The sequence below is a fragment of the Penaeus japonicus genome, unplaced genomic scaffold, assembly GCF_977035675.1.
Source record: "Penaeus japonicus unplaced genomic scaffold, GWHDUDI00000001_assembly GWHDUDI00000031, whole genome shotgun sequence".
NCBI lineage: Eukaryota > Metazoa > Arthropoda > Malacostraca > Decapoda > Penaeidae > Penaeus > Penaeus japonicus.
This window is the reverse complement of record NW_028234433.1, coordinates 31,170,081-31,179,815: the sequence shown is the minus strand read 5'-3', so window position 1 is coordinate 31,179,815 and position 9,735 is coordinate 31,170,081. Positions and strand designations below refer to the sequence as shown.

The following is a 9,735-nucleotide window of genomic DNA, read 5'->3' as shown; positions in this document are numbered from 1 at the left end:
AACGAGATGTCTTTTTTTTTTTCTTCTTTTTTTTTTTTTTTTTTTTTTTTTTACATCCGCCCAGGCAGAGGACTTGTAATTATAGGCATTGATATCAGTAAACAAACGCATTAACTTATCGGCGATTCGTTCGACTAGGCTTTGAATTCACAGTTTTGAGAAACTTTTGAACACTGAATTGTGAAAATGGTTATATAGATATAAACAAATTCAGTCAAATAATTCTGGAAAGCTTTCGTTCTATTAAGATCCGATGTGTTTCATTCTGCTGTAAATCATGATAAAAAAAATAAATAAAAATAATAAAAACTAATATTTCGTCTATACAACACACGATCAAATCTATCTCATCAGTAATTGTTGGGTAAAAGCAAATAAAAAATGTTCCCGCTATGTTAAAAGTTTAATGAAAATGTCTACCGATTTTGAAGCCCTCGGGAAAACTGTTCAGATAACTTTGACGTAGAACGGAAGAAAAAAAAGGGGGAAAAAAATCAGAATTTAACCCTCTGTTTCCCGTCCATAATTGTTGGCTTTTTTTTCCGAGAAGGAACCGAAAAAAAGAAAAAAAAAAACGGAATGTGTGTTTGTTTGCGTGTGTGTGTGTTTGAGTGAGTGTTTATGTGTATGTGTATGTGTGTGCGTGTGTCTCTGTGTGTGTTTGCGTGTGTGTGTGTTTGAGTGTGTGTGTGTTTGAGTGAGTATGTGTGTGTGTCTGTATGTGTTTATCTGGAACAAGCAAGAACTTTCGTTACCACGGACGGGAATTCCTTGATAGACCCAATTAATTTGAATCGCAAGCCTTCTGTTGTACCACCGAGTTGCACGAAAAGGGGAGCTCTTATATATCCTCCAGCATTGTATTTCCTATACGAATTTACTGTATCTATTTGTATGTTTGTGTGTGCGTATGTTTGTGTGTATGTATGTGTGTGTGTGTGTATATTATAGTATGTGTGTGTTTGCGTGTGTATGTGATAGTATGTGTGTATGTGTGTGTGTCTGTGTGTGTTTATGTGTGTGTCTGCGTGTGTATGTGATAGTATGTGTGTATGTGTGTGTGTCTGTTTATGTGTTATGTGTGTGTGTGTATTTATGTGTTAGTATGTTTGTATATGTGTGTGTGTGTATCTGCATGTCTTAGTGTGTATTTTCGTGTGTGCGTTTCGGTACATCTCTCTATATACGTATCAAAAAAGAAAAGAAAAAGAAAATGCTCAGCAATAACGAAAGGCTAAACCCACATCTCTGTGAGTGATATAATTCCAAGGCCCGTGATCGGTCCATCCGCTCGCTGCGATCCTGAAAGATAAGGTTATCACTCAACGATACATAAATTTAAATAACTTTGACCTCACGTGACCTCTTTTCGTTGCTCTGGGTCTTCGTATTGGCTCCTGGGGGTTATGCTATCTGTTTTAGAGTTTGTATTGTGTTAAGAGATCATAGGTTTCATTCTGCTGTGACTCGCAAAGAAGTATTATGATTTGATATGATGTTGATGATAATAATAACATAATTATTGATAATAAAGATTATAATGATGATAATAATGATGATGATAAAAGTGAGGATAATAATGATGATGGCAATGATGATTTTGATGATGACGATGACGACGACGATGATAATATTGATGATGATGATGAAGATGATGATGATAATGAAAGTGATGATAATAATGAATATGAAAACAATAATGAAAATGAAAACAATAATGATAATAGTGAAAAAAAGAAATATTAATGATAATAGTGAAAAAAATTTAATGATAATAATAATATAGTAATGGCAACTCTTTTAAATACATATTAATTCAATTCCAATGCTATTCAACCCGTGGCAAGATACGCAACGTGATTGATTATTTATTCGTTTCAGGAAATTAAACTTAGTCAGTCTCGGCAGTGTGCATATCCGCGATGTTGCATTCGAGTGTGCTTGCAGCTGTATATCCTTATTTACACGGATACCTCGGTCATAAAAGTGTCATAAGGGTTATCAGCTGACTTGACAGCTGAACGTCATGCTTTATGCGATAGTTATAAGGTCTCTGTTGTTGTGCTGTTCATCTTGTTTGTTTATGTTTTTGCTATTTTTGTGTGTGTCGTTGAGATTTTTTTTTTTTTTGGTGTGGGAAAGGTTGTTTACTATTTATAACTGAGGAGTTTGAAAAAGTGATTTTTTTTGTTTTGTTTTTTTGTCTCTGTTCTTTCATGCTTTGAGTGTCTCTTTTGTTGTTCTTCCTTCTCCTCTCTCTTCCTCTCTCTCTTTCTATCTTACCACTTCTCTCTCTCTTTCTCTTCTTCCTTCCTTCCGCTTCCTTCTCTTTCTCTCTCCGCCTTCCTCCCTCTTTCTCCTTCCACCTCCTTCTCTATCTCTCTTTCCACTTCCCTCTCTATCTCCTTCCGCCTATCTCTTTCTCCCATTCCATCTAACTCTCTGTCTTCTTCTACCTCCCTCTCTTCTCTCTCTTTCCTTCCACCTCCCCCTTCTATCTCTCATTCCACCCACCCCTCTCTCCTTCTACCCCCTCTTTCCCTCCTTCTATTTCCCTCCCTCTCTCCTTCAACTTCTTTCTCTCCATTATTCTACTCCCCCATTTCTCATTCAACCTTCATCTTTCTCTCTCCGTTAAACTAAAATAATAATTTTTTCATCATCATTTTTTAATGAAGGAAAATCATCAAGTCGACTATAATTTGATTTTGATTCAATTTTAATGTAATTCATTTATCCGTGTATAATAAAGTATCCACTTATAACGTACTATAAGTTTTGAGAAAAGCCTAACATTTTTGACTGTTTGTTATATATAGGCTCATGTATCATCTTTTGTTAATGAGTACCAATTTCTTTGTGAAACTTATTGATCGTTCATTATTTCAAAATTATCCTAATTGTCTCTTTTCCCCTCATCTTTCCCCCCCCCCCCCCACCCCCTCTCCCGATTCTCTTCTCTTTCACTCATCTCATTCCACTCTCTCTTTCGATTAAAATCTAATCTCTCTATCTCTTCACTTTCTCTACTTAATCCTATTTCTTCTCATTCTACATACATGTTCTCTCTCTCTCTCTTATCCTTTCCTCTCCACATAATCATTTCCTCTTCACTTTCTCTATCTCATCATCTTTCTCCCTGTACATACATGTCCTCTATTTTTCTCTCTTCCCTCCCTACATAATCATATATTCTTTTTCACTAAACATACATTACGTTATCCTTTTCCTCTTCTCTCTTCTCTAACTAATGTTTTTCCTCCTCACTATACATACATGTTCTCTATCTCTCCTCCTTCCCTCCATTATCCTTTTCCTCCTTCCTCTCCATACATGTTCTCATTCTCTCCTCCATCCCTCCCTCCATAATCCTTTTCCTCCTCATTTTATCCTCCTTCCCTCCCTCCATAATCCTTTTCCTCCTCACTCTACATAAATGTTCTCATTCTCTCCTCCATCCCCTTTTCCTCCTCACTCTACCCTCCTCCCCTCCCTCCATAATCCTTTTCCTCCTCCCTCTCCATACATGTTCTCATCCTCTCCCCCATCCCTCCTTCCATAATAACATTCCTCTCACAATACACGCGCATCTCTCCGGAATTCCTTCGTTATCTGTATAACTCCTTCGATCCACGCAAATGAAATCAAGGTGACGGGAAAACTTCTGGGCGTTGAACTTAAAGAATGAGGAAACAATTAATCACTGGAGAGAACTTGTTCCAATTAAGGATGCTCGTGCGTTGAGGGCGCGGGGGGGAGGGGGGAGGGGAGAAAGAGAAAGAGAGAGAGAATGAGAGAGAGAGAGAGAGAGAGAGAGAGAGAGAGAGAGAGAGAGAGAGAGAGAGAGAGAGAGAGAGAGAGAGAGAGAGAGAGAGAGAGAGAGAGAGAGAGAGAGTGAAAGAGAGGAGAGAGGAGAGAGAGGAGGAGAGACGGTGGATAGAAGAAGGTGGGGGGGGGGGGGAAGGAGTGAAAGAGGGGGGAGAGGAGGAGAGAGAAGAGAGAGAGAGAGAGTGGAGAGAGAGAGAGAGAGAGAGAGAGAGGAGAGAGCAGGAGAGAGAGAGGAGAGAGAGAGAGAGAGAGAGAGAGAGAGGACGAGAGGAGGAGGAGGGAAAGAGGGAAGAGGAGAGAAGAGAGAGAGGAGAGAGAGTAAGAGAGAGAGAGAGAGAGGAGGAGAGTGAGAGAGGAGGAGAGAGAGAGAGAGGAGAGAGAGAGGATGACGGAGCGAAGGTGGAGGGAGAAGAGGGAGTGAAAGAGGGAGGGGCAGAGGAAGGAGGAGAGAAAGAAGAAAGAGAGAGAGAGAGAGAGAGAGAGAGAGAGAGAGTTGAGAGAGAGAGAGAGAGAGAGAGGAGAGAGAGAGGGAGAGAGAGAGAGAGAGAGAGAGAGGATGAGACGGGGCGAAAGAAAGTGGGGTGGGGGGAGGAAGGAGTGAAAGAGGGAGGGGCAGAGGGAAGGAAGAGAGAAAGAAAGAGAGAGAGAGAGAGAGAGAGAGAGAGAGAGAGAGAGAGAGAGAGAGAGAGAGAGAGAGAGAGAGAGAGAGAGAGAGAGAGAGAGAGAGAGAGAGAGAGGAGAGAGGAGAGAGAGGAGGAGAGAAGAGAGAGGAGAGAGAGGGATGAGACGGAGCGAAGGAAGGTGGGAGGAAAGAAGGAGTGAAAGAGGGAGGGGCAAGAGGGAAGAGAGAGAGAAAGAGAGGAAGGGGAGAGAGAGGAGAGAGAGAGAGAGAGAGAGTAGAGAGAGAGGAGAGAGAGAGAGAGAGAGAGAGAGAGAGAGAGAGAGAGAGAGAGAGAGGATGAGAGAGTGAGGGAGGGGAGGGAGAGGATGAGAGGAGAGAGTGAGGAGGAGAGAGAAGAAGAAGAGAGAGAGAGAGAGAAGAGAGAGGAGAGGAGAAGAAGGAGAGAAAGAGAGAGAGAGAAAGCGAGAGAGAGAGAAAAGGAGAGAGAGAGAGGAAGAGAGAAGGAGGAGAGAGAGAGGGAAAGAGAGAGAGAGAGAAGGAGAGGGGAGAGAGAGAGGGAAAAGGAGAGAGAGAGAGAGAGAGAGAGAGAGAGAGAGAGAGGGAAAAGGAGAGAGAGAGAGAGAGAGAGAGAGAGAGAGAGAGAGAGAGAAAGAGAGAGAAAGAGAGAGAGAGAGAAAGAGAAAGAGAAAATGAGAGAAAGAGAGAGAGAAAGAGAATAAGAAAGAGAGGCAAGGAGGTAGGGAAGTAGGGCGAGAAAGAGAATGTTCAAGTGGAAAGACAGGAAGGATAAAGATAGATAGAAAGAAGAGAGAGAAAAAAACACAGAACATTATGTCAAAACAGCGATCATACCTACGGTAATGAGTTAGTTTTTGATAATTTCGGAAGGTAATCAAAACACCTTAATGAAAGAGATAATTAAGCTGCCGGAAAATAATTACCCAGAAAACAATGATGTTTTCCTGGTTTAATTATTTGAGAACGTAATTGTTCTCCCTATTTATAGCCTAAAACTGTCAAATGCCTTGTTTAATTAATGTCAGAAATATCCTTATACTTCTTTTAAACATTATTTACCACAAGCTACAGTTGGAATTTGCTGAAGAAAAAATACAAACACTAAAAAAAAAGGAAAAGAAGAAGAAAAAAATGAAAAACAATTGAACATTAACGAATACTTTTTTCCGTATCCATTTCACTTTCGGAAATCTAATGCATAATTTCCTTTTCCAGATGCTGAGCTGAAGGAGATGCCGCGCGACTTGGAATCCAACACCTTTGTGGCTATTACACCGACGCCTGTCATCTGTCATCGCCACGCTGCCAATCGCATTCCCGATTCTCTTTTGTTTCCTTTATACGTCTAGTCGCTGGCTGGCTATTTCGCTGTCAGTGCCCCAGCTGATTGTGCTCCTTCCTGTCTCTTTCATCCGGCTTTTAGAATCTTTTTTAGACATCCACCTCCTGTAACGTTTGTGTGATTAGATTCCAGAAGCTTCTGCAAGATGCTGTCATAAGGTTAATAGGTTTATCTTTTCTTTCGTCAAAGGTTTCCCTCGCTGTCGGCCATCACTAGGTCATATAGCAGGTTTTGCTAGTGCTATTGTATCAGCCTAGTGCTCTCAATATATGTGCTATAATAGCCAAGTTCTGATTGTAATTTCTCTCTGAGAGGTGCAAAAATACAGATACATGTTATTCGTTCTAGAATACTGACTTCAATTAAGAGAGGCCGTACCAGCTGCAGAATGGAACAGCTGTTTGATTCACATGACACGAGAATAGTTTCTAATCCTTTATCGTCCTTCTCGCTCTCATATAATGCTATAAGTTTGTCTAATCTCCTTTTTTTTTCTCTTATCTCTTTGTTCCACTTCAATTGCTTCATTCACTCCTAAGTATTTTTGCGAATATATATATATTTTTTTCAAACTAATGTCTGGAAATGAAATTGTGGAATTATCGCTCACGTACCACAATTCCTGTTCATTAAGCCTGCCAATATGTTCTGTAACTGATCTTCATTAATGTGTGTTTGTTTTTTTTTAACGACGAAATGAAGAGCATGAGAACGTCGCGTAATAACATTAATTAAGGCATATCCACACGCTCTGATCTTTTCGACACCGGAGCGGAAGAAAAAAAAACACGTCCACAGAGAGAGATTTTTGTGCTAAACAACGAAAAAAAACTACTTGATAAATGATTAACCTGAGTTCTGGTGAGGAAAAGCCGGGTCACTATGCTGCAATTTCATTACCGTCGCTTGCGGAAGAGTGGAAACAAGAACTGGGGAAATTTGCGGCAAAACAACACAGGATGGAAAGCTTTAAGGAACGTGTGGACTGAGGAAATAATAGTAACGTTGGTTGGAGGGAGACACAAGATGGCGTCTCCGCAGTATCCCTCCCTCCCTCCCTCGTGGACATGGAGATGTTATAGATTTCCTTTGATCGTTCTTATTAATATCTGGTCTGTTTCCTCGTGTTTATAAAGGTCGCTCTTATGCCGTAGAGCGAGCCTCCTAAAAAGAAATAACACCCAAGCCAGATATTTGTGTATACCTAGTCATGTAAATAATAGTTTGGTGGACATTTCAGCACTTGCTTAGACTTCAAAAAAAAAAAAAGTGCAGCCGTTCATCTGACTTTTTTTTTCTTTTCTTCGACACTTATCAGAAGAAGGACATTCTTATTATTATTATTATTTTTTTTAAAATCTTAAGTAGGGGTGACTGGTCGCCTATGTATGTTGTCTATAAATAGATTTATCTCTTAGAGGCATTTATTGTTTACTGAAGTTGTTTACCAAGATGGTTGTAAATTTTGCCAGATAAGTGGTGCTACATTTGTCATAGGCTTCGTATTAGAGTGTCATTTGTTTACAATATAATCAGTTTGTATATACTGTATATCATTTTCGAATAAGATGATGTTGTTTTTTCCCCCCGATTGTAAAGATAAGCTAAAAAAACGTATATTAGAAATAACGATGTGATTTTTCTTCCAAGTTTCAAAAAAACTTTGAAATGTAGGAAAGATTGATCCTTATGCTATATGTTGTGGAACACTCTATGCCTTAGACAGTCGAGGCAAAGGAGTTTGTTTCGCTGTAATAACAAATAATTATTTTTAAAATCTGTTCTATGACTTTTATCTGAAATAAAGATACCTGTATATAGTTATTTACTATATAAATGCAGACACACACTTGTTTGTTTGAGTGTGTGTGTGTGTGTGTGTGTGTGTGTGTGTATGTGTGTGTGTGTGTGCGTATTAGTATGCGTACGTTTGTTCTTGTATGTTTGAGTGCACACGTTTTTACCAGGTCGTATAACCGACTGTTCAGTTAATAGGAATGCATATGTGGCAAACTTGGGATGATCACCAAGTCTTGTTCAATACTAGCATCATATAATATGTGGAACATCGTATCCCACAACTATATGTGGCACTGTTCATAGCACAATTAAATGTGGCACTGTTCATAGCACTATAAAATGTGGCACTGTTCATAGCTTTTCCACAGAACAACGAGAGTAAGATGAATGGAATTTTTGATGATTTCAAATGACCGTGATTATGAACACTCTTGAACTGTATATACGATTTCAAATCCTGTTTGTCCATGGCCATCACTGTTTGTCTGTATTTTGATGTGTATGCGAGTTGGTATGTATGTTTGTTTATGTGTGTGTGTTAGCTGATGTATGTTTATATATATATTATATATATATATATATATATATATATATATATTATATATATATATATATATATGTACATATATAATATATATATATATATATATATATATATATATATATATATATATATATATATTTATATTATATATATATATTATATATTATATATATATATATATATATATATATATATATATATATATATATGTTGTATGTGTAATTGTGTGCGTGTGCGTATGTGTGTCGGTGTGTTTGTGTGTGTGTGTATTAAATGCGTGCACATGTGAGCGTGTGTGCTCGTATATGAGCACACATTTATGTATATAAGATGTTCCACCAAAAATAAACATAGGAAAGTTCCTATCAAGTATGAATGAAGGCATTCAACTTCCTGAAATTATCAATTGAGAGTTTACTGATTAACGAAATCTTTTCTTAGTCTTAGACGAATGTGATTGTGGAGGGTCGTTTACATATCTGTCCCAATGTAATAAAGTTAGGAATCATTTATTTAAAGTGTAAACAACTGAAATTGTTTATCTAGATATACATTTCTATAAATATATTCTATAATGAAGGTGTTAAGATTATGTATACATATATTCACTGTATTTGTAGTGACTGTAATTCATGTCACTGTATATTTATGTAATATTAGAAAGAGAGTGAGAGAAAGAGATAAAAAAAAGAATAAGATTTATTCAAGATCTTCATATTGAGGTCTGGATCACGTATAGCAGTAAATGTCTTTTCCTTCGCGTCACAAAGCAGCATCCTTACCCCCCCCTCCCCCTTTACTTATCCCCTTCTAAGCAATACCCCTGTGCCCCTATACCTCAGTACCCCCCCCTCCCCCACCCCCTCCAGTCTTGGCAAGCGTCTCAAGGAACCCCATCGTCCCCTGAGCCCCAGCAAGCTCTCCAGCAGCTGTTCCGCACGTGTGGTTCCTTGGCGCCGACCACAGCTGTTCTTCTGTTAGTGAAGTCCCCCCCACCCCCAACCCCACATCCCCTCACGGCCTCCCACCACCCCCTCACGGCCTCCCACCACCCCCTCACGGCCTCCCACCACCCCCTCACGGCCTCCCACCACCCCTTCACGGCCTCCCACCACCCCCCACCACCCACGTTCTCCCATTTTCTCCTACCTCACTTTGCTCCTTTCGTTCCCCTTTCCCCTCTTTCCTTCCCTCTCTTTCCTCTTCCTTCCCCTTTCTTCCCCTTTCTTCCATTTACTTTCCTCTCACTTTTCGTCTTAATTCGTTATGGGTCTCTTACATCTACGATCTTTTCTTCTTCTTCTTCTTCCTCTCTCTATCTTTTCCTTTCTTCTTCCTCTTTTTCCTTCTCTTGTTCCTCCTCTACCCCCTTTTCTTTCGTATTTTCTTTCGTATTTTTTCGTTTTTTTTCCCTATCCTCCTTTTTTCTTTCGTATTTTCATTTTTACTTGTTTTTTTTTCTTATATTTATTCTATTTTTTTCTTTAAATATAGACATATGTGGCTTAGTGAGTTTGTTGTTGATGTTGTTGTTGCAGGCACGTTGTAATGTATGTATCACCCCCCTCCTCCTCCCCCTCA

At 39.2% G+C, this 9,735-nt stretch overlaps 1 protein-coding gene across 2 annotated transcripts in view; it reads left to right on the top strand.

The window, feature by feature from the left end:
• The window catches only part of sNPF-R (short neuropeptide F receptor), a 145,215-nt gene extending 138,129 nt beyond the window's left edge, over positions 1-7,086 (top strand). The window contains exon 3 of one of the 2 annotated variants that reach the window (XM_086556141.1): positions 5,684-7,086. The gene's annotated coding sequence lies outside the window, so the exon portion shown is untranslated. The remainder of the gene's footprint in view (positions 1-5,683) is intronic. The other variant, XM_086556142.1, reaches the window with a different exon arrangement.
• Positions 7,087-9,735: the final 2,649 nt, after the last annotated feature.